This window comes from Oncorhynchus mykiss, chromosome 16 (assembly GCF_057628025.1).
Source record: "Oncorhynchus mykiss isolate SJ-2025 chromosome 16, ASM5762802v1, whole genome shotgun sequence".
Taxonomy (NCBI): domain Eukaryota; kingdom Metazoa; phylum Chordata; class Actinopteri; order Salmoniformes; family Salmonidae; genus Oncorhynchus; species Oncorhynchus mykiss.
In genome coordinates, this window is record NC_143037.1 from 75,314,092 (window position 1) to 75,320,000 (window position 5,909).

The 5,909-nt window shown below is 47.5% G+C and overlaps 1 protein-coding gene across 1 annotated transcript in view; it reads left to right on the top strand.

Annotated features, from left to right (window-relative positions):
- The first annotated feature begins 3,321 nt into the window (after positions 1–3,321).
- Positions 3,322–5,909, top strand: part of LOC110492598 (G protein-coupled receptor 61-like) — a 19,977-nt gene continuing 17,389 nt past the window's right edge. Inside the window, exon 1 of the mRNA XM_090203939.1 lies at positions 3,322–3,842. The gene's annotated coding sequence lies outside the window, so the exon portion shown is untranslated. The remainder of the gene's footprint in view (positions 3,843–5,909) is intronic.

A 5,909-nucleotide genomic window follows, 5' to 3' on the forward strand; every position in this document is an offset into this window, starting at 1 on the left:
ATATATCAGATCAATAATCCTTCATCAGATTAATAATCCTTCGTCCATTAGATCAATGATCTTCTCTCAGATCTGTAATCTTCCCTCCATCAGATCAATTATCCTCCCTGCACCAAATCAATAATCCTCCCTCCGTCAGATCCATAATCCTCCAACCATCCAATCAATTATCCGCCCTCCATCAGATCAATAATCCTCCCTCCATCAGATCAATAATTCTCCCTCCGTCAGATCAATGATCCTCCCTCCATCAGATCAATAATTCTCCCTCCGTCAGATCAATGATCCTCCCTCCATCAGATCAATAATTCTCCCTCCATCAGATCAATAATCCTCCCTGCATCCAATCAATAATCCTCCCTTCATCAGATCAATAACCTTCCCTCCATCGGACCAATGATCCTCCATATATCAGATCAATAATCCTTCATCAGATCAATAATCCTCCCTCCATCCAATCAATAATCCTCCCTCCATCAGATCAATAATCTTCCATCGGATCAATAATTCTACATCAGATTAATAATCTTCCATCAGATCAATAATCCTCTCTGCATCAAATCAATAATCCTCCATCATATATATAATCTTCCCTCCATCATATTAATAATCCTCCATCCATTAGATCAATAATCCTCTCTCCATCAGATCAATAACCCTCCCTCCATCCGATCAATAATCTTCCATCGGATCAATAATTCTACATCAGATTAATAATCTTCCATCAGATCAATAATCCTCCCTCCATCAGATTAATAATCTTCCATCGGATCAATAATTCTACATCAGATTAATAATCTTCCATCAGATCAATAATCCTCTCTGCATCAAATCAATAATCCTCCATCATATATATAATCTTCCCTCCATCATATCAATAATCCTCCATCCATTAGATCAATAATCCTCTCTCCATCAGATCAATAACCCTCCATCCATCCGATAAACAATCATGCCTCAATCAAATCAATAATCATCCCTCTATCCGATCAATAATCCTCCCTTCATCAAATCAATAATCCTATATCAATCAGATCAATTATCCTCCCTCCTTCAGATCAATGATCTTCCCTCTGTCAGATAAACTATCCTCCTACCATCGGATCAATAATCCTCCCTCAATCCAATCAATAATCTGCCTTTATCCAATCAACAATCCTCCCTACATCAGATCAATAATCCTACCTCCATCAAATCAATAATCCTCCAACCATCAAATCAATAATCTTCCCTGTATCAGATCAATAATCTCCCCTGTATCAGATCAATAATCTTCCCTGCATCAGATCAATAATCCTCCCTGCATCAGATCAATAATCTTCCCTCAATCCAATCAACAATCATCCTTTATCTGACAATAAGAGAGAGAGACAGCTAAGGTGATTTTTTCTGAGGCTAGAGAGAGAGACAGCTAAGGTGATCTTTACTGAAGCTAGAGAGAGACAGCTAAGGTGATCTTTACTGAAGCTAGAGCGAGACAGCTAAGGTGATCTTTACTGAAGCTAGAGAGAGACAGCTAAGGTGATCTTTACTGAAGCTAGAGCGACACAGCTAAGGTGATCTTTACTGAAGCTAGAGAGATACAGCTAAGGTGATCTTTACTGAGGCTAGAGAGAGACAGCTAAGGTAATCTTTACTAAAGCTAGAGACAGCTAATGTGATCTTTACTGAGGCTAGTGAGAGAGACAGCTAAGGTTACTTTTTCTGAGGCTAGAGAGAGAGACAGCTTAGGTGACCTTTACTGAGGCTTTACTGAGGCTAGACAGAGAGACAGCTCCCTGCCTCCCTCCAATCCCTGCTGCCTCATTGCCTGCTTGTCTGCCTGCCTCCCTGCATCCCTCCCAGCTGCCTGCCTGCCTCCCTCCCAGCTGCCTACCTGCAGCCTCTGCCTGCTGCCTGCCTGCCTGCCTGCCTCCTTGCTGCCTGCCTGCTGCCTCTGCCTGCCTCCCTGCTGCCTGCCTCCCAGCTGCCTGCCTGCCTCCCTCCCAGCTGCCTGCCTGCAGCCTCTGCCTGCCTGCCTGCCTGCCTGCCTCCTTGCTGCCTGCCTGCCTCGCTGCTGCCTCTTTGCCTATCTCCCTGCTGCCTCTTTGCCTATCTCCCTGCTGCCTCTTTGCCTGCCTACCCCCTTGCTGCCTCCCTGCTGCCTCTCTGCCTCCCCCCTGCCTGCTGCCTCCCTACCTGCCTCGCTCCCTCTGCTACCTGCCTGTCTGTCTGCCTGCCTCCCTCTCTGCCTGCCTGCCTCCCTCCCTGCCTCTCTGCCTTCCTCCCTGCTGCCTCTCTGCCTGCCTCCCTCCCTGCCTGCTGCCTCCCTACATCTCTGCCTGCCTGCATCCCTACCTCTCTGCCTACTGCCTCCCTCCCTCCCTGTCTCTCTGCCTGCCTCCCTGCTGCCTCCCTCCCTGCTGGCCTGCTGCCTCCCTCCATGCCTGCTGCCTCCCTGCTGCCTCTCTGCCTGCTGCCTCTCTTCTGCTTCCCTCCCTCCCTGCCTGCTGCCTCTCTTCTGCTTCCCTCCCCCCACACAGACACACATACCCTCTCCCTCCGTCCCTGCTGCCTCCTTGCCTCCCTCCCTCTCTGCCTCCCTCCCTGCTGCCTCCTTGCCTCCCTACCTCTCTGCCTCCCTCCCTACCTCTCTGCCTCCCTCCCTGCTACCTCCCTCCCTACCTCTCTGCCTCCCTACCTCTCTGCCTCCCTCCCTGCTACCTCCCTCCCTACCTACCTCCTTGCCTCCCTACCTCTCTGCCTCCCTCCCTACCTACCTCCTTGCCTCCCTACCTCTCTGCCTCCCTCCCTGCTACCTCCCTCCCTCCCTACCTCTCTGCTTGTCTCCCTGCTACCTCCCTCCCTCCCTACCTCTCTGCTTGTCTCCCTGCTACCTCCCTCCCTACCTACCTCCTTGCCTCCCTACCTCTCTGCTTGTCTCCCTGCTACCTCCCTCCTTGCTACCTCCCTCCCTACCTACCTCCTTGCCTCCCTACCTCTCTGCCTCCCTCCCTACCTCTCTGCTTGTCTCCCTGCTACCTCCCTCCCTCCCTACCTCTCTGCTTGTCTCCCTGCTACCTCCCTCCCTCCCTACCTCTCTGCTTGTCTCCCTGCTACCTCCCTCCCTCCCTACCTCTCTGCTTGTCTCCCTGCTACCTCCCTCCCTCCCTACCGCTCTGCTTGTCTCCCTGCTACCTCCCTCCCTCCCTACTTCTCTGCTTGTCTCCCTGCTACCTCCCTCCCTCCCTACCTCTCTGCTTGTCTCCCTGCTACCTCCCTCCCTGCCTGCAGGCTCCCTCCCTGCTCCACATTGCTCTGCAGTTCCTCTGAGCTCGTGCTGGAGAGAGTGTGTGGAGTGTGAGTGTGTGTGTACTATCAGCAGGACAGGAGGAGAGGAGGAAAGGAGCACGCTGTCCTGCTCTCGTTTGTTGTTCCATTCTGCTCTAGTTTTTGTTCTCTGTCCATTCTGCTGTTGCACTGCCATGGGTCAGGGAGGGGTAGATGAGATGAAAGAGCCAGGTGAGGAGGAGACACAGGAGCATCTCTCTCTCTCTCTTTCTCTCTTCTTCTCTCTTTCTCTCTCTCCCTTTCTTCCTCTCTCTCTCTCTCTCTCTCTCTCTCTCTCTCTCTCTCTCTTTCTCTCTCTCTCTTCCTCTCTCTCTGCCATGGTATAACGTGTATGTGAGTGAGTGAGTGAGTGAGTGAGTGAGTGAGTGAGTGAGTGAGTGAGTGAGTGAGTTAGTGCGTGCGTGCGTGTAAGTGCGAGAGAAAGAGCAAAAATCGGTCCACTTCCCTCATCCAAGCAGACAGTGAACCTGGAGAGGAAGGAGCAGCCCGTCTCCACACTAACTATTATAAAGGTATGTGATCCTATCGTTTCTCATCGCAATGCTCTGCTTTAGCTTCACATAGAACTAGACATAATTACAAGTCTGTGGAGGTATCACAACGTGACTATCGGTCAAGACCACATTCTATACTATACCGGTGGTTGGAGTGCTGTGCTACTTATCCTCTCCTCTCGTGACAACAAAATATCCACGGAATGCTACACACTCCGTCTGTGCATTGGGAGAGAGGATTCACGGAGAGAGGGGAGAGTCAGAAGAGATTCAAAAAAAGAGAGAAAACGCAGGAGTGGGACATACTGTTGTAGTCAGCCAAATAGAGAGATCCAGGAGGGGTAGGGAAGGGAAGGTTTGATCAGATAGGGGAGAGGAGGTTGAGATGGGGGGGTGGGGGGGGGGGGTAAAGGTGGTGGACTGGGCAGTCCTAGCTGGCTAGCTGAGGGACCATTTAAACAGATTTAAAATGGGTCATGGTCCTCTTATCTCCTCTCCAACATCTACATTGGGATGGTGAAACATGTTTAGAGTAGAATTTTAGACCTCTCTCAATGGACAAACAAGCTGTGTTGTTTGTTCTCCTTCAAGCAGTAAACACACAGATGGTCATGTGATAGGAGGGTCATATGGTTCTCAATTAGCAGCAACAGACCGACTGAGATTCTGCCATGACCTGAAGGCAAATTCTTCTTTCTTTCACGTGAACACTTGGAGCTGCAGGTCAGGACAGTGAGGTAGTGTTTCAAGACTATTTTAACGTTCTCTTTTTTTTCCACCACTCCTGATCTTAGTACAAACGGGAGATTCTGTTCTGCATAAAATACAAGCTGTGTGGACTAGAGGAACAACCCTCTTCTACTTATACATACTAAGTGTTTTGACTGTTCTAATTGGTGAAACAGAATTCTGGTTCTGGAACTCTGGTTCCTACAATTAGAATCTGTGGTTATAAAGGCAGAGGTGGAGACAGGTTCACAGAATCCGAAAGACAACGTGTGCGTTTTGAAATAAATTAAATATACAGTACAATTCATGAATCATTGAACGAAAGTATGGGGAAAAAGTATGAAATAAAAAAAAAAACGAGCAAGTTTAATTTAAAGAGAGAATTGTAGTGACATGATCTTTCAATAATGACACTTGATGTGGTATACACATTCCTAAAGAAATATTTGACAATATAGAATTCTTCAAAACGCACATGGTTCTTCATTGTACACAGTTCTATGTAAGGGGACAGTAGAGACCTCCTATCTGTAAACAGAAAAATGCATTAGGTTGTGTCTCTCAGTGATGTTACCATGACATTAGGTTGTGTCTCTCAGTGATATTACCATGACATTAGGTTGTGTCTCTCAGTGATATTACCATGACATTCGGTTGTGTCTCTCAGTGATGTTACCATGACATTAGGTTGTGTCTCTCAGTGATATTACCATGACATTAGGTTGTGTCTCTCAGTGATGTTACCATGACATTAGGTTGTGTCTTTCAGTGATGTTACCATGACATTAAGTTGTGTCTCTCAGTGATGTTACCATGACATTAGGTTGTGTCTCTCAGTGATGTTACCATGCCATTAGGTTGTGTCTCTCAGTGATTTTACCATGACATTAGGTTGTGTCTCTCAGTGATGTTACCATGACATTAGGTTGTGTCTCTCAGTGATGTTACCATGACATTAGGTTGTGTCTCTCAGTGATGTTACCATGACATTAGGTTGTGTCTCTCAGTGATGTTACCATGACATTAAGTTGTGTCTCTCAGTGATATTACCATGACATTAGGTTGTGTCTCTCAGTGATGTTACCATGACATTAGGTTGTGTCTCTCAGTGATGTTACCATGACATTAGGTTGTGTCTCTCAGTGATGTTACCATGCCATTAGGTTGTGTCTCTCAGTGATGTTACATGACATTAGGTTGTGTCTCTCAGTGATGTTACCATGACATTAAGTTGTGTCTCTCAGTGATGTTACCATGACATTAAGTTGTGTCTCTCAGTGATGTTACCATGATATTAGGTTGCGTCTCTCAGTGATGTTACCATGCCATTAGGTTGTGTCTCTCAGTGATGTTACC